The sequence below is a fragment of the Camellia sinensis genome, chromosome 8 (genome assembly GCF_055761805.1).
Source record: "Camellia sinensis isolate YWXY chromosome 8, ASM5576180v1, whole genome shotgun sequence".
NCBI classification, from domain to species: Eukaryota; Viridiplantae; Streptophyta; class Magnoliopsida; order Ericales; family Theaceae; genus Camellia; species Camellia sinensis.
This window is the reverse complement of record NC_138968.1, coordinates 6,095,780-6,120,866: the sequence shown is the minus strand read 5'-3', so window position 1 is coordinate 6,120,866 and position 25,087 is coordinate 6,095,780.

The following is a 25,087-nucleotide window of genomic DNA, read 5'->3' as shown; positions in this document are numbered from 1 at the left end:
AATCCGTATAGGTGTTCGAGTGTTCGAACCGCAACGCGTGAGAAATGGTAATTAAAAGCCGTATTTACATATCTGCCACTGTGCAGGAGAATCCGTATAGGTGTTCGAGTGTTCGAACCGTAACGCGCGAGAAATTGTGAGTAAACAGCATATTTACGTATCTGCCACTGTGCAGGAGAATCCGTATACGTGTTCGACTGTTCAAACTGTAACGCGCGAGAAATTGTAAGTAAACGCTGTATTTACATATCTGCCACTGTGTAGAAGAATCCGTATACGTGTTCGAGTGTTCGAACCGTAATGCTTGAGAAATGGTAAGTAAACGCCATATTTACATATCTGCCACTGTGCAGGAGAATCCGTATAGTCGTTCGAGTGTTCGAACCGTGACGCTTGAGAAATGGTAAGTAAACGCCGTATTTACATATCTGCCACTGTGCAGGAGAATCCGTATAGGTGTTCGAGTGTTCGAACCGTAACGTGTGAGAAATTGTAAGTAAACGCCGTATTTACATATCTGCCACTGTGTAGGAGAATCCGTATAGGTGTTCGAGTGTTCGAACCGTAACGCGTGAGAAATTGTACGTAAACGCCATATTCACATATCTGCCACTGTGCAGGAGAATCCGTATACGTGTTCGAGTGTTCGAACCGTAATGCTTGAGAAATGGTAAGTAAATGCCGTATTTACATATCTGCCACTGTGCAGGAGAATCCGTATAGGTGTTCGAGTGTTCGAACCGTAACGCGTGAGAAATTGTAAGTAAACGCCGTAATTACGTATCAGCCACTGTGCAGGAGATTCCGTATAGGTGTTCGAGTGTTCGAACCGTAATGCTTGAGAAATGGTAAGTAAACGCCGTATTTACATATCAGCCACTGTGCAGGAGAATTCGTATAGGTGTTCGAGTGTTCGGACCGTTACGCGCGAGAAATTGTAAGTAAACGCCGTATTTACATATCTGCCATTGTGCAGGAGAATCCGTATAGGTGTTTGAGTGTTCGAACTGTAACGCGCGAGAAATTGTAGGTAAACGCCGTATTTACATATCTGCCACTGTGTAGGAGAATCCACACAGGTGTTCGAGTGTTCGAACCGTAACGCGTGAGAAATTGTAAGTAAACGCCGCATTTACATATCTGCTACTGTGCAGGAGAATCCGTATACGTGTTCGAGTGTTCGAACCGTAATGCTTGAGAAATGGTAAGTAAACGCCGTATTTACATATCTGCCACTGTGCCGGAGAATCCGTATAGGTGTTCGAGTGTTCGAACCGTAACGCGCGAGAAATTGTAAGTAAACGCCGTATTTACATATCTGCCACTATGTAGGAGAATCCGTATAGGTGTTCGAATTTTCGAAACGTAACGCCCGAGAAATTGTAAGTAAACGCCGTATTTACATATCTGCCACTGTGCAGGAGAATCCGTCTAGGTGTTCGAGTGTTCGAACCGTAACGCGTGAGAAATTGTAAGTAAACGTCGTAATTACGTATCTGCCACTGTGCAGGAGAATCCGTATAGGTGTTCGAGTGTTAGAACCGCAACGCGTGAGAAATCGTAAGTAAACGCCGTATTTACATATCTGCCACTGTGCCGAACAATCCGTATAGGTGTTCGAGTGTACGAACCGTAACGCGTGAGAAATTGTAGGTAAACGCCGTATTTACATATCTGCCACTGTGCAGGAGAATCCTTATACGTGTTCGAGTGTTCGAACCGTAACGCGTTAGAAATTGTAAGCAAACGCCGTATTTACATATCTGCCACTGTGCAGGAGAATCCGTATAGGTGTTCGAGTTTTCGACCCGTAATGCTTGAGAAATGGTATGTAAACGCCGTATTTACATTTCTGCCACTGTGCAGGAGAATCCGTATAGGAGTTCGAGTGTTCGAACCGTAATGCGCGAGAAATTTTAAGTAAACGCCGTATTTGCATATCAGCAACTATGCAGGAGAATCCGTATAGGTGTTCGAATTTTCGAAACGTAACGCGCGAGAAATTGTAAGTAAACGCCGTATTTACATATCTGCCACTGTGCAGGGGAATCCGTCTAGGTGTTCGGGTGTTCGAACCGTAACGCGTGAGAAATTGTAACTAAACACCGTATTTACATATCTGCCACTGTGCAGCAGAATCCGTATAGGTGTTCGAGTGTTCGAACCGTAACGCGCGAGAAATTGTAAGTAAACGCCGTATTTACATATCTGCCACTGTGCAGGAGAATCCGTATAGGTGTTCGACTGTTCGAACCGTAACGCGTGAGAAATTGTAAGTAAACGTCGTATTTACATATCTGCTACTGTGCAGGAGAATCCGTATACGTGTTCGAGTGTTCGAACCGTAATGCTTGAGAAATGGTAAGTAAACGCCGTATTTACATATCAGCCACTGTGCCGGAGAATCCGTATAGGTGTTCGAGTGTTCGAACCGTAACGCGCGAGAAATTGTAAGTAAACGCCGTATTTACATATCTGCCACTATGCAGGAGAATCCGTATAGGTGTTCGAATTTTCGAAACGTAACGCGCGAGAAATTGTAAGTAAACGCCGTATTTACATATCTGCCACTGTGCAGGAGAATCCGTCTAGGTGTTCAAGTGTTCGAACCGTAACGCGTGAGAAATTGTAAATAAAGGCCGTAATTACATATCTGCCACAGTGCAGGAGAATCCGTATAGGTGTTCGAGTGTTCGAATCGTAATGTGTGAGAAATTGTAAGTAAACGCCGTATTTACATATCCATCACTGTGCAGGAGAATCCGTATAGGTGTTCAAGTGTTCGAACCGTAACGCGTGAGAAATTGTAAGTAAACACCGTATTTACATATCTGCCACTGTGTAGGAGAATCCGTATAGGTGTTCGAGTGTTCGAACCGCAACGCGTGAGAAATGGTAATTAAAAGCCGTATTTACATATCTGCCACTGTGCAGGAGAATCCGTATAGGTGTTCGAGTGTTCGAACCGTAACGCGCGAGAAATTGTAAGTAAACGGCATATTTACGTATCTGCCACTGTGCAGGAGAATCCGTATAGGTGTTCGAGTGTTCAAACTGTAACGCGCGAGAAATTATAAGTAAACGCCGTATTTACATATCTGCCACTGTGTAGGAGAATCCGTATACGTGTTCGAGTGTTCGAACCGTAATGCTTGAGAAATGGTAAGTAAACGCCGTATTTACATATCTGCCACTGTGCAGGAGAATCCGTATAGCCGTTCGAGTGTTCGAACCGTGACGCTTGAGAAATGGTAAGTAAACGCCGTATTTACATATCTGCCACTGTGCAGGAGAATCCGTATAGGTGTTCGAGTGTTCGAACCGTAACGCGTGAGAAATTGTAAGTAAACGCCGTATTTACATATCTGCCACTGTGTAGGAGAATCCGTATAGGTGTTCGTGTGTTCGAACTGTAACGCGCGAGAAATTGTAGGTAAACGCCTATTTACATATCTGCCACTGTGTAGGAGAATCCATACAGGTGTTCGAGTGTTCGAACCGTAACGCGTGAGAAATTGTAAGTAAACGCCGTATTTACATATCTGCTACTGTGCAGGAGAATCCGTATACGTGTTCGAGTGTTTGAACCGTAATGCTTGAGAAATGGTAAGTAAACGCTGTATTTACATATCTGCCACTGTGCCGGAGAATCCGTATAGGTGTTCGAGTGTTCGAACCGTAACGCACGAGAAATTGTAAGTAAACGCCGTATTTACATATCTGCCACTATGTAGGAGAATCCGTATAGGTGTTCGAATTTTCGAAACGTAACGCGCGAGAAATTGTAAGTAAACGCCGTATTTACATATCTGCCACTGTGCAGGAGAATCCGTCTAGGTGTTCGAGTGTTCGAACCGTAACGCGTGAGAAATTGTAAATAAACGCCGTAATTACATATCTGCCACTGTGCAGGAGAATCCGTATAGGTGTTCGAGTGTTCGAATCGTAAGGCGTGAGAAATTGTAAGTAAACGCCGTATTTACATATCCGCCACTGTGCAGGAGAATCCGTATAGGTGTTCAAGTGTTCGAACCGTAACGCGTGAGAAATTGTAAGTAAACGCCGTATTTACATATCTGCCACTGTGCAGGAGAATCCGTATAGGTGTTCGAGTGTTCGAACCGCAATGCGTGAGAAATGGTAATTAAAAGCCGTATTTACATATCTGCCACTGTGCAGGAGAATCCGTATAGATGTTCGAGTGTTCGAACCGTAACGCGCGATATATTGTAAGTAAACGGAGTATTTACAAATCTGCCACTGTGCGGGAGAATCCGTATAGGTGTTCGAGTGTTCGAACTGTAACGCGCGAGAAATTGTAAGTAAACGCCGTATTTGCATATCTGCCACTGTGTAGGAGAATCCGTATAGGTGTTCGAGTGTTCGAACCGTAACGCGTGAGAAATTGTAAGTAAACGCCGTATTTACATATCTGCCACTGTGCAGGAGAATCCGTATACGTGTTCGAGTGTTCGAACCGTAATGCTTGAGAAATGGTAAGTAAATGCCGTATTTACATATCTGCCACTGTGCAGGAGAATCCACATAGGTGTTCGAGTGTTCGAACCGTAACGCGTGAGAAACTGTAAGTAAACGCCGTAATTACGTATCTGCCACTGTGTAGGGGATTCCGTATAGGTGTTCGAGTGTTCGAACCGTAAAGCTTGAGAAATTGTAAGTAAACGCCGTATTTACATATCAGCCACTGTGCAGGAGAATTCGTATAGGTGTTCGAGTGTTCGGACCGTTACGCGCGAGAAATTGTAAGTAAACGCCGTATTTCAATATCTGCCACGGTGCAGGAGAATCCGTATAGGTGTTCGAGTGTTCGAACTGTAACGCGCGAGAAATTGTAGGTAAACGCCGTATTTACATATCTGCCACTGTGTAGGAGAATCCATACAGGTGTTCGAGTGTTCGAACCGTAACGCGTGAGAAATTGTAAGTAAACGCCGTATTTACATATCTGCTACTGTGCAGGAGAATCCGTATACGTGTTCGAGTGTTCGATCCGTAATGCTTGAGAAATGGTAAGTAAATGCCGTATTTACATATCTGCCACTGTGCCGGAGAATCCGTATAGGTGTTCGAGTGTTCGAACCGTAACGCGCGAGAAATTGTAAGTAAACGCCGTATTTACATATCTGCCACTATGCAGGAGAATCCGTATAGGTGTTCGAATTTTCGAAACGTAACGCGCGAGAAATTGTAAGTAAACGCCGTATTTACATATCTGCCACTGTGCAGGAGAATCCGTCTAGGTGTTCAAGTGTTCGAACCGTAACGCGTGAGAAATTGTAAATAAACGCCGTAATTACATATCTGCCACAGTGCAGGAGAATCCGTATAGGTGTTCGAGTGTTCGAATCGTAATGCGTGAGAAATTGTAAGTAAATGCCGTATTTACATATCCGTCACTGTGCAGGAGAATCCGTATAGGTGTTCAAGTGTTCGAACCGTAACGCGTGAGAAATTGTCAGTAAACGCCGTATTTACAAAACTGCCACTGTGTAGGAGAATCCGTATAGGTGTTCGAGTGTTCGAACCGCAACGCGTGAGAAATGGTAATTAAAAGCCGTATTTACATATCTGCCACTGTGCAGGAGAATCCGTATAGGTGTTCGAGTGTTCGAACCGTAACGCGCGAGAAATTGTGAGTAAACGGCATATTTACGTATCTGCCACTGTGCAGGAGAATCCGTATACGTGTTCGAGTGTTCAAACTGTAACGCGCGAGAAATTGTAAGTAAACGCTGTATTTACATATCTGTCACTGTGTAGAAGAATCCGTAAACGTGTTCGAGTGTTCGAACCGTAATGCCTGAGAAATGGTAAGTAAACGCCATATTTACATATCTGCCACTGTGCAGGAGAATCCGTATAGTCGTTCGAGTGTTCGAACCGTGACGCTTGAGAAATGGTAAGTAAACGCCGTATTTACATATCTGCCACTGTGCAGGAGAATCCGTATAGGTGTTCGAGTGTTCGAACCGTAACGCGTGAGAAATTGTAAGTAAACGCCGTATTTACATATCTGCCACTGTGTAGGAGAATCCGTATAGGTGTTCGAGTGTTCGAACCGTAACGCGTGAGAAATTGTACGTAAACGCCATATTTACATATCTGCCACTGTGCAGGAGAATCCGTATACGTGTTCGAGTGTTCGAACCGTAATGCTTGAGAAATGGTAGGTAAATGCCGTATTTACATATCTGCCACTGTGCAGGAGAATCCGCATAGGTGTTCGAGTGTTCGAACCGTAACGTGTGAGAAATTGTAAGTAAACGCCGTAATTACGTATCAGCCACTGTGCAGGAGATTCCGTATAGGTGTTCGAGTGTTCGAACCGTAATGCTTGAGAAATGGTAAGTAAACGCCGTATTTACATATCAGCCACTGTGCAGGAGAATTCGTATAGGTGTTCGAGTGTTCGGACCGTTACGCGCGAGAAATTGTAAGTAAACGCCGTATTTACATATCTGCCACTATGCAGGAGAATCCGTATAGGTGTTTGAGTGTTCGAACTGTAACGCGCGCGAAATTGTAGGTAAACGCCGTATTTACATTTCTGCCACTGTGTAGGAGAATCCACACAGGTGTTCGAGTGTTCGAGCCGTAACGCGTGAGAAATTGTAAGTAAACGCCGTATTTACATATCTGCTACTGTGCAGGAGAATCCGTATACGTGTTCGAGTGTTCGAACCGTAATGCTTGAGAAATGGTAAGTAAACGCCGTATTTACATATCTGCCACTGTGCCGGAGAATCCGTATAGGTGTTCGAGTGTTCGAACCGTAACGCGCGAGAAATTGTAAGTAAACGCCGTATTTACATATCTGCCACTATATAGGAGAATCCGTATAGGTGTTCGAATTTTCGAAACGTAACGCGCGAGAAATTGTAAGTAAACGCCGTATTTACATATCTGCCACTGTGCAGGAGAATCCGTCTAGGTGTTCGAGTGTTCGAACCGTAACGCGTGAGAAATTGTAAGTAAACGTCGTAATTACGTATCTGCCACTGTGCAGGAGAATCCGTATAGGTGTTCAAGTGTTAGAACCGCAACGCGTGAGAAATCGTAAGTAAACGCCGTATTTACATATCTGCCACTGTGCCGAAGAATCCATATAGGTGTTCGAGTGTACGAACCGTAACGCGTGAGAAATTGTAGGTAAACGCCGTATTTACATATCTGCCACTGTGCAGGAGAATCCGTATACGTGTTCGAGTGTTCGAACCGTAACGCGTTAGAAATTGTAAGCAAACGCCGTATTTACATATCTGCCACTGTGCAGGAGAATCCGTATAGGTGTTCGAGTTTTCGACCCGTAATGCTTGAGAAATGGTATGTAAACGCCGTATTTACATTTCTGCCACTGTGCAGGAGAATCCGTATAGGAGTTCGAGTGTTCGAACCGTAATGCGCGAGAAATTTTAAGTAAACGCCGTATTTGCATATCAGCAACTATGCAGGAGAATCCGTATAGGTGTTCGAATTTTCGAAACGTAACGCGCGAGAAATTGTAAGTAAACGCCGTATTTACATATCTGCCACTGTGCAGGGGAATCCGTCTAGGTGTTCGGGTGTTCGAACCGTAACGCGTGAGAAATTGTAACTAAACGCCGTAATTACATATCTGCCACAGTGCAGGAGAATCCGTATAGGTGTTCGAGTGCTCGAATCGTAAGTCGTGAGAAATTGTAAGTAAACGTCGTATTTACATATCTGCCACTGTGCAGGAGAATCCGTATACGTGTTCGAGTGTTTGAACCGTAACGCGTGAGAAATTGTAAGTAAACACCGTATTTACATATCTGCCACTGTGCAGCAGAATCCGTATAGGTGTTCGAGTGTTCGAACCGTAACGCGCGAGAAATTGTAAGTAAACGCCGTAATTACGTATCAGCCACTGTGCAGGAGATTCCGTATAGGTGTTCGAGTGTTCGAACCGTAATGCTTGAGAAATGGTAAGTAAACGCCGTATTTACATATCAGCCACTGTGCAGGAGAATTCGTATAGGTGTTCGAGTGTTCGGACCGTTACGCGCGAGAAATTGTAAGTAAACGCCGTATTTACATATCTGCCACTATGCATTAGAATCCGTATAGGTGTTTGAGTGTTCGAACTGTAACGCGCGAGAAATTGTAGGTAAACGCCGTATTTACATATCTGCCACTGTGTAGGAGAATCCACACAGGTGTTCGAGTGTTCGAGCCGTAACGCGTGAGAAATTGTAAGTAAACGCCGTATTTACATATCTGCTACTGTGCAGGAGAATCCGTATACGTGTTCGAGTGTTCGAACCGTAATGCTTGAGAAATGGTAAGTAAACGCCGTATTTACATATCTGCCACTGTGCCGGAGAATCCGTATAGGTGTTCGAGTGTTCGAACCGTAACGCGCGAGAAATTGTAAGTAAACGCCGTATTTACATATCTGCCACTATATAGGAGAATCCGTATAGGTGTTCGAATTTTCGAAACGTAACGCGCGAGAAATTGTAAGTAAACGCCGTATTTACATATCTGCCACTGTGCAGGAGAATCCGTCTAGGTGTTCGAGTGTTCGAACCGTAACGCGTGAGAAATTGTAAGTAAACGTCGTAATTACGTATCTGCCACTGTGCAGGAGAATCCGTATAGGTGTTCGAGTGTTAGAACCGCAACGCGTGAGAAATCGTAAGTAAACGCCGTATTTACATATCTGCCACTGTGCCGAAGAATCCATATAGGTGTTCGAGTGTACGAACCGTAACGCGTGAGAAATTGTAGGTAAACGCCGTATTTACATATCTGCCACTGTGCAGGAGAATCCGTATACGTGTTCGAGTGTTCGAACCGTAACGCGTTAGAAATTGTAAGCAAACGCCGTATTTACATATCTGCCACTGTGCAGGAGAATCCGTATAGGTGTTCGAGTTTTCGACCCGTAATGCTTGAGAAATGGTATGTAAACGCCGTATTTACATTTCTGCCACTGTGCAGGAGAATCCGTATAGGAGTTCGAGTGTTCGAACCGTAATGCGCGAGAAATTTTAAGTAAACGCCGTATTTGCATATCAGCAACTATGCAGGAGAATCCGTATAGGTGTTCGAATTTTCGAAACGTAACGCGCGAGAAATTGTAAGTAAACGCCGTATTAACATATCTGCCACTGTGCAGGGGAATCCGTCTAGGTGTTCGGGTGTTCGAACCGTAACGCGTGAGAAATTGTAACTAAACGCCGTAATTACATATCTGCCACAGTGCAGGAGAATCCGTATAGGTGTTCGAGTGCTCGAATCGTAAGTCGTGAGAAATTGTAAGTAAACGCCGTATTTACATATCTGCCATTGTGCAGGACAATCCGTATACGTGTTCGAGTGTTTGAACCGTAACGCGTGAGAAATTGTAAGTAAACACCGTATTTACATATCTGCCACTGTGCAGCAGAATCCGTATAGGTGTTCGAGTGTTCGAACCGTAACGCGCGAGAAATTGTAAGTAAACGCCGTATTTACATATCTGCCACTGTGCAGGAGAATCCGTATAGGTGTTCGACTGTTCGAACCGTAACGCATGAGAAATTGTAAGTAAACGCCGTATTTACATATCTGCTACTGTGCAGGAGAATCCGTATACGTGTTCGAGTGTTCGAACCGTAATGCTTGAGAAATGGTAAGTAAACGCCGTATTTACATATCTGCCACTGTGCCGGAGAATCCGTATAGGTGTTCGAGTGTTCGAACCGTAACGCGCGAGAAATTGTAAGTAAACGCCGTATTTACATAGCTGCCACTATGTAGGAGAATCCGTATAGGTGTTCGAATTTTCGAAACGTAACGCGCGAGAAATTGTAAGTAAACGCCGTATTTACATATCTGGCACTGTGCAGGAGAATCCGTCTAGGTGTTCGAGTGTTCGAACCGTAACGCGTGAGAAATTGTAAGTAAACGTCGTAATTACGTATCTGCGACTGTGTAAGAGAATCCGTATAGGTGTTCGAGTGTACGAACCGTAACGCGTGAGAAATCGTAAGTAAACGCCGTATTTACATATCTGCCACTGTGCCGAAGAATCCGTATAGGTGTTCAAGTGTTCGAACCGTAACGCGTGAGAAATTGTAAGTAAACGCCGTATTTACATATCTGCCACTGTGCAGGAGAATCCGTATAGGTGTTCGAGTGTTCGAACCGCAATGCGTGAGAAATGGTAATTAAAAGCCGTATTTACATATCTGCCACTGTGCAGGAGAATCCGTATAGATGTTCGAGTTTTCGAACTGTAACGCGCGAGAAATTGTAAGTAAACGCCGTATTTGCATATCTGCCACTGTGTAGGAGAATCCGTATAGGTGTTCGAGTGTTCGAACCGTAACGCGTGAGAAATTGTAAGTAAACGCCGTATTTACATATCTGCTACTGTGCAGGAGAATCCGTATACGTGTTCGAGTGTTCGAACCGTAATGCTTGAGAAATGGTAAGTAAATGCCGTATTTACATATCTGCCACTGTGCAGGAGAATCCACATAGGTGTTCGAGTGTTCGAACCGTAACGCGTGAGAAACTGTAAGTAAACGCCGTAATTACGTATCTGCCACTGTGTAGGAGATTCCGTATAGGTGTTCGAGTGTTCGAACCGTAATGCTTGAGAAATGGTAAGTAAACGCCGTATTTACATATCAGCCACTGTGCAGGAGAATTCGTATAGGTGTTCGAGTGTTCGGACCGTTACGCGCGAGAAATTGTAAGTAAACGCCGTATTTCAATATCTGCCACTGTGCAGGAGAATCCGTATAGGTGTTCGAGTGTTCGAACTGTAACGCGCGAGAAATTGTAGGTAAACGCCGTATTTACATATCTGCCACTGTGTAGGAGAATCCATACAGGTGTTCGAGTGTTCGAACCGTAACGCGTGAGAAATTGTATGTAAACGCCGTATTTACATATCTGCTACTGTGCAGGAGAATCCGTATACGTGTTCGAGTGTTCGAACCGTAATGCTTGAGAAATGGTAAGTAAATGCCGTATTTACATATCTGCCACTGTGCCGGAGAATCCGTATAGGTGTTCGAGTGTTCGAACCGTAACGCGCGAGAAATTGTAAGTAAACGCCGTATTTACATATCTGCCACTATATAGGAGAATCCGTATAGGTGTTCGAATTTTCGAAACGTAACGCGCGAGAAATTGTAAGTAAACGCCGTATTTACATATCTGCCACTGTGCAGGAGAATCCGTCTAGGTGTTCGAGTGTTCGAACCGTAACGCGTGAGAAATTGTAAGTAAACGTCGTAATTACGTATCTGCCACTGTGCAGGAGAATCCGTATAGGTGTTCGAGTGTTAGAACCGCAACGCGTGAGAAATCGTAAGTAAACGCCGTATTTACATATCTGCCACTGTGCCGAAGAATCCATATAGGTGTTCGAGTGTACGAACCGTAACGCGTGAGAAATTGTAGGTAAACGCCGTATTTACATATCTGCCACTGTGCAGGAGAATCCGTATACGTGTTCGAGTGTTCGAACCGTAACGCGTTAGAAATTGTAAGCAAACGCCGTATTTACATATCTGCCACTGTGCAGGAGAATCCGTATAGGTGTTCGAGTTTTCGACCCGTAATGCTTGAGAAATGGTATGTAAACGCCGTATTTACATTTCTGCCACTGTGCAGGAGAATCCGTATAGGAGTTCGAGTGTTCGAACCGTAATGCGCGAGAAATTTTAAGTAAACGCCGTATTTGCATATCAGCAACTATGCAGGAGAATCCGTATAGGTGTTCGAATTTTCGAAACGTAACGCGCGAGAAATTGTACGTAAACGCCGTATTTACATATCTGCCACTGTGCAGGGGAATCCGTCTAGGTGTTCGGGTGTTCGAACCGTAACGCGTGAGAAATTGTAACTAAACGCCGTAATTACATATCTGCCACAGTGCAGGAGAATCCGTATAGGTGTTCGAGTGCTCGAATCGTAAGTCGTGAGAAATTGTAAGTAAACGCCGTATTTACATATCTGCCATTGTGCAGGACAATCCGTATACGTGTTCGAGTGTTTGAACCGTAACGCGTGAGAAATTGTAAGTAAACACCGTATTTACATATCTGCCACTGTGCAGCAGAATCCGTATAGGTGTTCGAGTGTTCGAACCGTAACGCGCGAGAAATTGTAAGTAAACGCCGTATTTACATATCTGCCACTGTGCAGGAGAATCCGTATAGGTGTTCGACTGTTCGAACCGTAACGCGTGAGAAATTGTAAGTAAACGCCGTATTTACATATCTGCTACTGTGCAGGAGAATCCGTATACGTGTTCGAGTGTTCGAACCGTAATGCTTGAGAAATGGTAAGTAAACGCCGTATTTACATATCTGCCACTGTGCCGGAGAATCCGTATAGGTGTTCGAGTGTTCGAACCGTAACGCGCGAGAAATTGTAAGTAAACGCCGTATTTACATAGCTGCCACTATGTAGGAGAATCCGTATAGGTGTTCGAATTTTCGAAATGTAACGCGCGAGAAATTGTAAGTAAACGCCGTATTTACATATCTGGCACTGTGCAGGAGAATCCGTCTAGGTGTTCGAGTGTTCGAACCGTAACGCGTGAGAAATTGTAAGTAAACGTCGTAATTACGTATCTGCCACTGTGTAAGAGAATCCGTATAGGTGTTCGAGTGTACGAACCGTAACGCGTGAGAAATCGTAAGTAAACGCCGTATTTACATATCTGCCACTGTGCCGAAGAATCCGTATAGGTGTTCAAGTGTTCGAACCGTAACGCGTGAGAAATTGTAAGTAAACGCCGTATTTACATATCTGCCACTGTGCAGGAGAATCCGTATAGGTGTTCGAGTGTTCGAACCGCAATGCGTGAGAAATGGTAATTAAAAGCCGTATTTACATATCTGCCACTGTGCAGGAGAATCCGTATAGATGTTCGAGTTTTCGAACTGTAACGCGCGAGAAATTGTAAGTAAACGCCGTATTTGCATATCTGCCACTGTGTAGGAGAATCCGTATAGGTGTTCGAGTGTTCGAACCGTAACGCGTGAGAAATTGTAAGTAAACGCCGTATTTACATATCTGCTACTGTGCAGGAGAATCCGTATACGTGTTCGAGTGTTCGAACCGTAATGCTTGAGAAATGGTAAGTAAATGCCGTATTTACATATCTGCCACTGTGCAGGAGAATCCACATAGGTGTTCGAGTGTTCGAACCGTAACGCGTGAGAAACTGTAAGTAAACGCCGTAATTACGTATCTGCCACTGTGTAGGAGATTCCGTATAGGTGTTCGAGTGTTCGAACCGTAATGCTTGAGAAATGGTAAGTAAACGCCGTATTTACATATCAGCCACTGTGCAGGAGAATTCGTATAGGTGTTCGAGTGTTCGGACCGTTACGCGCGAGAAATTGTAAGTAAACGCCGTATTTCAATATCTGCCACTGTGCAGGAGAATCCGTATAGGTGTTCGAGTGTTCGAACTGTAACGCGCGAGAAATTGTAGGTAAACGCCGTATTTACATATCTGCCACTGTGTAGGAGAATCCATACAGGTGTTCGAGTGTTCGAACCGTAACGCGTGAGAAATTGTATGTAAACGCCGTATTTACATATCTGCTACTGTGCAGGAGAATCCGTATACGTGTTCGAGTGTTCGAACCGTAATGCTTGAGAAATGGTAAGTAAATGCCGTATTTACATATCTGCCACTGTGCCGGAGAATCCGTATAGGTGTTCGAGTGTTCGAACCGTAACGCGCGAGAAATTGTAAGTAAACGCCGTATTTACATATCTGCCACTATATAGGAGAATCCGTATAGGTGTTCGAATTTTCGAAACGTAACGCGCGAGAAATTGTAAGTAAACGCCGTATTTACATATCTGCCACTGTGCAGGAGAATCCGTCTAGGTGTTCGAGTGTTCGAACCGTAACGCGTGAGAAATTGTAAGTAAACGTCGTAATTACGTATCTGCCACTGTGCAGGAGAATCCGTATAGGTGTTCGAGTGTTAGAACCGCAACGCGTGAGAAATCGTAAGTAAACGCCGTATTTACATATCTGCCACTGTGCCGAAGAATCCATATAGGTGTTCGAGTGTACGAACCGTAACGCGTGAGAAATTGTAGGTAAACGCCGTATTTACATATCTGCCACTGTGCAGGAGAATCCGTATACGTGTTCGAGTGTTCGAACCGTAACGCGTTAGAAATTGTAAGCAAACGCCGTATTTACATATCTGCCACTGTGCAGGAGAATCCGTATAGGTGTTCGAGTTTTCGACCCGTAATGCTTGAGAAATGGTATGTAAACGCCGTATTTACATTTCTGCCACTGTGCAGGAGAATCCGTATAGGAGTTCGAGTGTTCGAACCGTAATGCGCGAGAAATTTTAAGTAAACGCCGTATTTGCATATCAGCAACTATGCAGGAGAATCCGTATAGGTGTTCGAATTTTCGAAACGTAACGCGCGAGAAATTGTAAGTAAACGCCGTATTTACATATCTGCCACTGTGCAGGGGAATCCGTCTAGGTGTTCGGGTGTTCGAACCGTAACGCGTGAGAAATTGTAACTAAACGCCGTAATTACATATCTGCCACAGTGCAGGAGAATCCGTATAGGTGTTCGAGTGCTCGAATCGTAAGTCGTGAGAAATTGTAAGTAAACGCCGTATTTACATATCTGCCATTGTGCAGGACAATCCGTATACGTGTTCGAGTGTTTGAACCGTAACGCGTGAGAAATTGTAAGTAAACACCGTATTTACATATCTGCCACTGTGCAGCAGAATCCGTATAGGTGTTCGAGTGTTCGAACCGTAACGCGCGAGAAATTGTAAGTAAACGCCGTATTTACATATCTGCCACTGTGCAGGAGAATCCGTATAGGTGTTCGACTGTTCGAACCGTAACGCGTGAGAAATTGTAAGTAAACGCCGTATTTACATATCTGCTACTGTGCAGGAGAATCCGTATACGTGTTCGAGTGTTCGAACCGTAATGCTTGAGAAATGGTAAGTAAACGCCGTATTTACATATCTGCCACTGTGCCGGAGAATCCGTATAGGTGTTCGAGTGTTCGAACCGTAACGCGCGAGAAATTGTAAGTAAACGCCGTATTTACATAGCTGCCACTATGTAGGAGAATCCGTATAGTTGTTCGAATTTTCGAAACGTAACGCGCGAGAAATTGTAAGTAAACGCCGTATTTACATATCTGGCACTGTGCAGGAGAATCCGTCTAGGTGTTCGAGTGTTCGAACCGTAACGCGTGAGAAATTGTAAGTAAACGTCGTAATTACGTATCTGCCACTGTGTAAGAGAATCCGTATAGGTGTTCGAGTGTACGAACCGTAACGCGTGAGAAATCGTAAGTAAACGCCGTATTTACATATCTGCCACTGTGCCGAAGAATCCGTATAGGTGTTCAAGTGTTCGAACCGTAACGCGTGAGAAATTGTAAGTAAACGCCGTATTTACATATCTGCCACTGTGCAGGAGAATCCGTATAGGTGTTCGAGTGTTCGAACCGCAATGCGTGAGAAATGGTAATTAAAAGCCGTATTTACATATCTGCCACTGTGCAGGAGAATCCGTATAGATGTTCGAGTTTTCGAACTGTAACGCGCGAGAAATTGTAAGTAAACGCCGTATTTGCATATCTGCCACTGTGTAGGAGAATCCGTATAGGTTTTCGAGTGTTCGAACCGTAACGCGTGAGAAATTGTAAGTAAACGCCGTATTTACATATCTGCTACTGTGCAGGAGAATCCGTATACGTGTTCGAGTGTTCGAACCGTAATGCTTGAGAAATGGTAAGTAAATGCCGTATTTACATATCTGCCACTGTGCAGGAGAATCCACATAGGTGTTCGAGTGTTCGAACCGTAACGCGTGAGAAACTGTAAGTAAACGCCGTAATTACGTATCTGCCACTGTGTAGGAGATTCCGTATAGGTGTTCGAGTGTTCGAACCGTAATGCTTGAGAAATGGTAAGTAAACGCCGTATTTACATATCAGCCACTGTGCAGGAGAATTCGTATAGGTGTTCGAGTGTTCGGACCGTTACACGCGAGAAATTGTAAGTAAACGCCGTATTTCAATATCTGCCACTGTGCAGGAGAATCCGTATAGGTGTTCGAGTGTTCGAACTGTAACGCGCGAGAAATTGTAGGTAAACGCCGTATTTACATATCTGCCACTGTGTAGGAGAATCCATACAGGTGTTCGAGTGTTCGAACCGTAACGCGTGAGAAATTGTATGTAAACGCCGTATTTACATATCTGCTACTGTGCAGGAGAATCCGTATACGTGTTCGAGTGTTCGAACCGTAATGCTTGAGAAATGGTAAGTAAATGCCGTATTTACATATCTGCCACTGTGCCGGAGAATCCGTATAGGTGTTCGAGTGTTCGAACCGTAACGCGCGAGAAATTGTAAGTAAACGCCGTATTTACATATCTGCCACTATGCAGGAGAATCCGTATAGGTGTTCGAATTTTCGAAACGTAACGCGTGAGAAATTGTAAATAAACGCCGTAATTACATATCTGCCACAGTGCAAGAGAATCCGTATAGGTGTTCGAGTGTTCGAATCGTAATGCGTGAGAAATTGTAAGTAAACGCCGTATTTACATATCCGTCACTGTGCAGGAGAATCCGTATAGGTGTTCAAGTGTTCGAACCGTAACGCGTGAGAAATTGTAAGTAAACGCCGTATTTACATAACTGCCACTGTGTAGGAGAATCCGTATAGGTGTTCGAGTGTTCGAACCGCAACGCGTGAGAAATGGTAATTAAAAGCCGTATTTACATATCTGCCACTGTGCAGGAGAATCCGTATAGGTGTTCGAGTGTTCGAACCGTAACGCGCGAGAAATTATGAGTAAACGGCATATTTACGTATCTGCCACTGTGCAGGAGAATCCGTATACGTGTTCGAGTGTTCAAACTGTAACGCGCGAGAAATTGTAAGTAAACGCTGTATTTACATATCTGTCACTGTGTAGAAGAATCCGTAAACGTGTTTGAGTGTTCGAACCGTAATGCTTGAGAAATGGTAAGTAAACGCCATATTTACATATCTGCCACTGTGCAGGAGAATCCGTATAGTCGTTCGAGTGTTCGAACCGTGACGCTTGAGAAATGGTAAGTAAACGCCGTATTTACATATCTGCCACTGTGCAGGAGAATCCGTATAGGTGTTCGAGTGTTCGAACCGTAACGCGTGAGAAATTGTAAGTAAACGCCGTATTTACATATCTGCCACTGTGTAGGAGAATCCGTATAGGTGTTCGAGTGTTCGAACCGTAACGCGTGAGAAATTGTACGTAAACGCCATATTTACATATCTGCCACTGTGCAGGAGAATCCGTATACGTGTTCGAGTGTTCGAACCGTAATGCTTGAGAAATGGTAAGTAAATGCCGTATTTACATATCTGCCACTGTGCAGGAGAATCCGTATAGGTGTTCGAGTGTTCGAACCGTAATGCTTGAGAAATGGTAAGTAAACGCCGTATTTACATATCAGCCACTGTGCAGGAGAATTCGTATAGGTGTTCGAGTGTTCGGACCGTTACGCGCGAGAAATTGTAAGTAAACGCCGTATTTACATATCTGCCACTATGCAGGAGAATCCGTATAGGTGTTTGAGTGTTCGAACTGTAACGCGCGAGAAATTGTAGGTAAACGCCGTATTTACATATATGCCACTGTGTAGGAGAATCCACACAGGTGTTCGAGTGTTCGGGCCGTAACGCGTGAGAAATTGTAAGTAAACGCCGTATTTACATACATGCTACTGTGCAGGAGAATCCGTATACGTGTTCGAGTGTTCGAACCGTAATGCTTGAGAAATGGTAAGTAAACGCCGTATTTACATATCTGCCACTGTGCCGGAGAATCCGTATAGGTGTTCGAGTGTTCGAACCGTAACGCGCGAGAAATTGTAAGTAAACGCCGTATTTACATATCTGCCACTATATAGGAGAATCCGTATAGGTGTTCGAATTTTCGAAACGTAACGCGCGAGAAATTGTAAGTAAACGCCGTATTTACATATCTGCCACTGTGCAGGAGAATCCGTCTAGGTGTTCGAGTGTTCGAACCGTAACGCGTGAGAAATTGTAAGTAAACGTCGTAATTACGTATCTGCCACTGTGCAGGAGAATCCGTATAGGTGTTCGAGTGTTAGAACCGCAACGCGTGAGAAATCGTAAGTAAACGCCGTATTTACATATCTGCCACTGTGCCGAAGAATCCATATAGGTGTTCGAGTGTACGAACCGTAACGCGTGAGAAATTGTAGGTAAACGCCGTATTTACATATCTGCCACTGTGCAGGAGAATCCGTATACGTGTTCGAGTGTTCGAACCGTAACGCGTTAGAAATTGTAAGCAAACGCCGTATTTACATATCTGCCACTGTGCAGGAGAATCCGTATAGGTGTTCGAGTTTTCGACCCGTAATGCTTGAGAAATGGTATGTAAACGCCGTATTTACATTTCTGCCACTGTGCAGGAGAATCCGTATAGGAGTTCGAGTGTTCGAACCGTAATACGCGAGAAATTTTAAGTAAACGCCGTATTTGCATATCAGCAACTATGCAGGAGAATCCGTATAGGTGTTCGAATTTTCGAAACGTAACGCGCGAGAAATTGTAAGTAAACGCCGTATTTACATATCTGCCACTGTGCAGGGGAATCCGTCTAGGTGTTCGGGTGTTCGAACCGTAACGCGTGAGAAATTGTAACTAAACGCCGTAATTACATATCTGCCACAGTGCAGGAGAATCCGTATAGGTGTTCGAGTGCTCGAATCGTAAGTCGTGAGAAATTGTAAGTAAACGCCGTATTTACATATCTGCCATTGTGCAGGACAATCCGTATACGTGTTCGAGTGTTTGAACCGTAACGCGTGAGAAATTGTAAGTAAACACCGTATTTACATATCTGCCACTGTGCAGCAGAATCCGTATAGGTGTTCGAGTGTTCGAACCGTAACGCGCGAGAAATTGTAAGTAAACGCCGTATTTACATATCTGCCACTGTGCAGGAGAATCCGTATAGGTGTTCGACTGTTCGAACCGTAACGCGTGAGAAATTGTAAGTAAACGCCGTATTTACATATCTGCTACTGTGCAGGAGAATCCGTATACGTGTTCGAGTGTTCGAACCGTAATGCTTGAGAAATGGTAAGTAAACGCCGTATTTACATATCTGCCACTGTGCCGGAGAATCCGTATAGGTGTTCGAGTGTTTGAACCGTAACGCGCGAGAAATTTTAGGTAAACGCCGTATTTACATATCTGCCACTGTGCAGGAGAATCCGTATAGGTGTTCGAGTGTTCGAAACATAACGCGCGAGAAATTGTAAGTAAACGCCGTATTTACATATCTGCCATTGTGTAGGAGAATCCGTATACGTGTTCGAGTGTTTGAACCGTAACGCGTGAGAAATTGTAAGTAAACGCCGTATTTACATATCTGCCATTGTGCAGGAGAATCCGTATACGTGTTCGAGTGTTCGAACCGTAACGCGCGACAAATTGTAAGTAAACGACGTATTTACATATCTGTCACTGTGCAGGAGAATCCGTATAGGTGTTCGAGTGTTCGAACCGTAACGCGCGAGAAATTGTAAGTAAACGCCGTATTTACATATCTGCCACTGTGCAGAAGAATCCGTATAGGTGTTCGAGTGTTCGAAACGTAACGCGCGAGAAATTGTAAGTAAACGCCGTATTTGCATATCTGCCACTGTGCAGGAGAATCCGTATAGGTGTTCGAGTGTTCGAACCGTAATGCGCGAGAAATTGTAAGTAAACGCCGTATTTACATATCTGCCACTGTGCAGGAGAATCCGTATAGGTGTTCGAGTGTTCGAAACATAACGTGCGACAAATTGTAAGTAAATGCCGTATTTACATATCTGCCACTGTGCAGGAGAATCCGTATAGGTGTTCGAGTGTTCGAAATGTAACGCGTGAGAAATTGTAAGTAAATGCCGTATTTACATATCTGCCACTGTGTAGGAGAATCCGTACACCTGTTTGAGTGTGCGAAACGAAACGCGCGAGAAATTGTAAGTAAACGCCGTATTTACATATCTGCCACTGTGTAGGAGAATCCGTATAGGTGTTCGAGTGTTCGAAACGTAACGCGTAAGAAATTGTAAGTAAACGTCGTATTTACATATCTGCCACTGTACAGGAGAATCCGTATAGGTGTTCGAGTGTTCGAAGCGTAACGCGCGAGAAATTGTAAGTAAACGCCGTATTTACATATCTGCCAGTGTGCAGGAGAATCCGTATAGGTGTTCGAGTGTTCGAAACGTAACGCGCGAGAAATTGTAAGTAAACGACGTATTTACATATCTGCCACTGTGCAGGAGAATCCGTATAGGTGTTCGAGTGTTCGAACCGTAACGCTCGAGAAATTGTAAGTAAACGCCGTATTTACATATCTGCCACTGTGCAGGAGAATCCGTATAGGTGTTCGAGTGTTCGAAACATAACGCGCGAGAAATTGTAAGTAAACGCCGTATTTACATATCTGCCATTGTGCAGAAGAATCCGTATACGTGTTCGAGTGTTTGAACCGTAACGCGTGAGAAATTGTAAGTAAACGCCGTATTTACATATCTGCCATTGTGCAGGAGAATCCGTATACGTGTTCGAGTGTTCGAACCGTAACGCGCGAGAAATTGTAAGTAAACGCCGTATTTACATATCTGCCACTGTGCAGGAGAATCCGTATAGGTGTTCGAGTGTTCGAACCGTAACGCGCGAGAAATTGTAAGTAACGCCGCATTTACATATCTGCCACTGTGCAGGAGAATCCGTATAGGTGTTCGAGTGTTCGAAACCTAACGCGCGAGAAATTGTAAGTAAACGCCGTATTTACATATCTGCCACTGTGCAGGAGAATCCGTATAGGTGTTCGAGTGTTCGAAATGTAACGCGTGAGAAATTGTAAGTAAATGCCGTATTTACATATCTGCCACTGTGCAGGAGAATCCGTACACCTGTTTGAGTGTGCGAAACGTAACGCGCGCGAAATTGTAAGTAAACGCCGTATTTACATATCTGCCACTGTGCAGGAGAATCCGTATAGGTGTTCGAGTGTTCGAAATGTAACGCGTGAGAAATTGTAAGTAAACGCCGTATTTACATATCTGCCACTGTGCAGGAGAATCCGTACACCTGTTTGAGTGTGCGAAACGTAACGCGCGAGAAATTGTAAGTAAACGCCGTATTTACATATCTGCCACAGTGCAGGAGAATCCGTATAGGTGTTCGAGTGTTTGAACCGTAACGCGCGAGAAATTGTTGGTAAACGCCGTATTTACATATCTGCCACTGTGTAGGAGAATCCGTATAGGTGTTCGAGTGTTCGAAACATAACGCGCGAGAAATTGTAAGTAAACGCCGTATTTACATATCTGCCATTGTGCAGGAGAATCCGTATACGTGTTCGAGTGTTTGAACCGTAACGCGTGAGAAATTGTAAGTAAACGCCGTATTTACATATCTGCCATTGTGCAGGAGAATCCGTATACGTGTTCGAGTGTTCGAACCGTAACGCGCGACAAATTGTAAGTAAACGACGTATTTACATATCTGCCACTGTGCAGGAGAATCCGTATAGGTGTTCGAGTGTTCGAACCGTAACGCGCGAGAAATTGTAAGTAAACGCCGTATTTACATATCTGCCACTGTGCAGGAGAATCCGTATAGGAGTTCGAGTGTTCGAAACGTAACGCGCGAGAAATTGTAAGTAAACGCCGTATTTGCATATCTGCCACTGTGCAGGAGAATCCGTATAGGTGTTCGAGTGTTCGAACCGTAACGCGCGAGAAATTGTAAGTAAACGCCGTATTTACATATCTGCCACTGTGCAGGAGAATCCGTATAGGTGTTCGAGTGTTCGAAACATAACGCGCGAGAAATTGTTAGTAAACGCCGTATTTACATATCTGCCATTGTGCAGAAGAATCCGTATACGTGTTCGAGTGTTTGAACCGTAACGCGTGAGAAATTGTAAGTAAACGCCGTATTTACATATCTGCCATTGTGCAGGAGAATCCGTATACGTGTTCGAGTGTTCGAACCGTAACGCGCGAGAAATTGTAAGTAAACGCCGTATTTACATATCTGCCACTGTGCAGGAGAATCCGTATAGGTGTTCGAGTGTTCGAACCGTAACGCGCGAGAAATTGTAAGTAACGCCGTATTTACATATCTGCCACTGTGCAGGAGAATCCGTATAGGTGTTCGAGTGTTCGAAACCTAACGCGCGAGAAATTGTAAGTAAACGCCGTATTTACATATCTGCCACTGTGCAGGAGAATCCGTATAGGTGTTCGAGTGTTCGAAATGTAACGCGTGAGAAATTGTAAGTAAATGCCGTATTTACATATCTGCCACTGTGCAGGAGAATCCGTACACCTGTTTGAGTGTGCGAAACGTAACGCGCGAGAAATTGTAAGTAAACGCCGTATTTACATATCTGCCACTGTGCAGGAGAATCCGTATAGGTGTTCGAGTGTTCGAAATGTAACGCGTGAGAAATTGTAAGTAAACGCCGTATTTACATATCTGCCACTGTGCAGGAGAATCCGTACACCTGTTTGAGTGTGCGAAACGTAACGCGCGAGAAATTGTAAGTAAACGCCGTATTTACATATCTGCCACTGTGCAGGAGAATCCGTATAGGTGTTCGAGTGTTCGAAACGTAACGCGTAAGAAATTGTAAGTAAACGCCGTATTTACATATCTGCCACTGTACAGTAGAATTCGTATAGGTGTTCGAGTGTTCGAAGCGTAACGCGCGAGAAATTGTAAGTAAATGCCGTATTTACATATCTGCCAGTGTGCAGGAGAATCCGTATAGGTGTTCGAGTGTTCGAAACGTAACGCGCGAGAAATTGTAAGTAAACGCCGTATTTACATATCTACCACAGTGCAGGAGAATCCGTATAGGTGTTCGAGTGTTCGAACCGTAACGCGCGAGAAATTGTAAGTAAACGCCGTATTTACATATCTGCCACTGTGCAGGAGAATCCGTATAGGTGTTCGAGTGTTCGAAACATAATGCGCGAGAAATTGTAAGTAAACGCCGTATTTACATATCTGCCATTGTGCAGGAGAATCCGTATACGTGTTCGAGTGTTTGAACCGTAACGCGTGAGAAATTGTAAGTAAACGCCGTATTTACATATCTGCCATTGTGCAGGAGAATCCGTATACGTGTTCGAGTGTTCGAACCGTAACGCGCGACAAATTGTAAGTAAACGACGTATTTACATATCTGCCACTGTGCAAGAGAATCCGTATAGGTGTTCGAGTGTTCGAACCGTAACGCGCGAGAAATTGTAAGTAAACGCCGTATTTACATATCTGCCACTGTGCAGGAGAATCCGTATAGGTGTTCGAGTGTTCGAAATGTAACGCGTGAGAAATTGTAAGTAAACGCCGTATTTACATATCTGCCACTGTGCAGGAGAATCCGTACACCTGTTTGAGTGTGCGAAACGTAACGCGCGAGAAATTGTAAGTAAACGCCGTATTTACATATCTGCCACTGTGCAGGAGAATCCGTATAGGTGTTCGAGTGTTGGATCCGTAACGCGCGAGAAATTGTAAGTAAACGCCGTATTTACATATCTGCCACTGTGCAGGAGAATCCGTATAGGTGTTCGAGTGTTCGAAACGTAACGCGCGAGAAATTGTAAGTAAACGCCGTATTTACATATCTGCCATTGTGCAGGAGAATCCGTATACGTGTTCGAGTGTTTGAACCGTAACGAGTGAGAAATTGTAAGTAAACACCGTATTTACATATCTGCCACTGTGCAGGAGAATCCGTATAGGTGTTCGAGTGTTGGATCCGTAACGCGCGAGAAATTGTAAGTAAACGCCGTATTTACATATCTGCCACTGTGCAGGAGAATCCGTATAGGTGTTCGAGTGTTCGAAACGTAACGCGCGAGAAATTGTAAGTAAACGCCGTATTTACATATCTGCCATTGTGCAGGAGAATCCGTATACGTGTTCGAGTGTTTGAACCGTAACGAGTGAGAAATTGTAAGTAAACACCGTATTTACATATCTGCCATTGTGCAGCAGAATCCGTACAGGTGTTCGAGTGTTCGAACCGTAACGCGCGAGAAATTGTAAGTAAACGCCGTATTTACATATCTGCCACTGTGCAGGAGAATCCGTATAGGTGTTCGAGTTTTCGAACCGTAACGCGCGAGAAATTGTAAGTAAACGCCGTATTTACATATCTGCCACTGTGCAGGAGAATCTGTATACGTGTTCGAGTGTTCGAACCGTAATGCTTGAGAAATGGTAAGTAAACGCCGTATTTACATATCTGCCACTGTGCAGGAGAATCCGTATAGCCGTTCGAGTGTTCGAACCGTGACGCTTGAGAAATTGTAAGTAAACGCCGTATTTACATATCTGCCACTGTGCAGGAGAATCCGTATAGGTGTCCGAGTGTTCGAACCGTAGTGCTTGAGAAATGGTAATTAAACGCCGTATTTACATATCTGCCACTGTGCAGGAGAATCCGTATAGGTGTTCGAGTGTTCGAACCGTAACGCGCGAGAAATTGTAAGTAAACGGCGTATTTACGTATCTGCCACTGTGCAGGACAATCCGTATAGGTGTTCGAGTGTTCGAACTGTAACGCGCGAGAAATTGTAAGTAAATGCCGTATTTACATATCTGCCACTGTGCAGGAGAATCCGTATGGGTGTTCGAGTGTTCGAAACGTAACGCGCGAGAAATTTTAAGTAAACGCCGTATTTACATATCTGCCACTGTGCAGGAGAATGCGTATAGGTGTTCGAATGTTCGAACCTAACGCGGGAGAAAAAATAAGTAAACGCCGTATTGGCATATCTGCCACTGTGCAGGAGAATCCGTATAGGTGTTCGAGTGTTCGAAACGTAACGCGCGAGAAATTGTAAGTAAACGCCGTATTTACATATCTGCCACTGTGCAGGAGAATCCGTATAGGTGTTCGAGTGTTCGAAATGTAACGCGCGAGAAATTGTAAGTAAACGCCGTATTTACATATCTGCCACTGT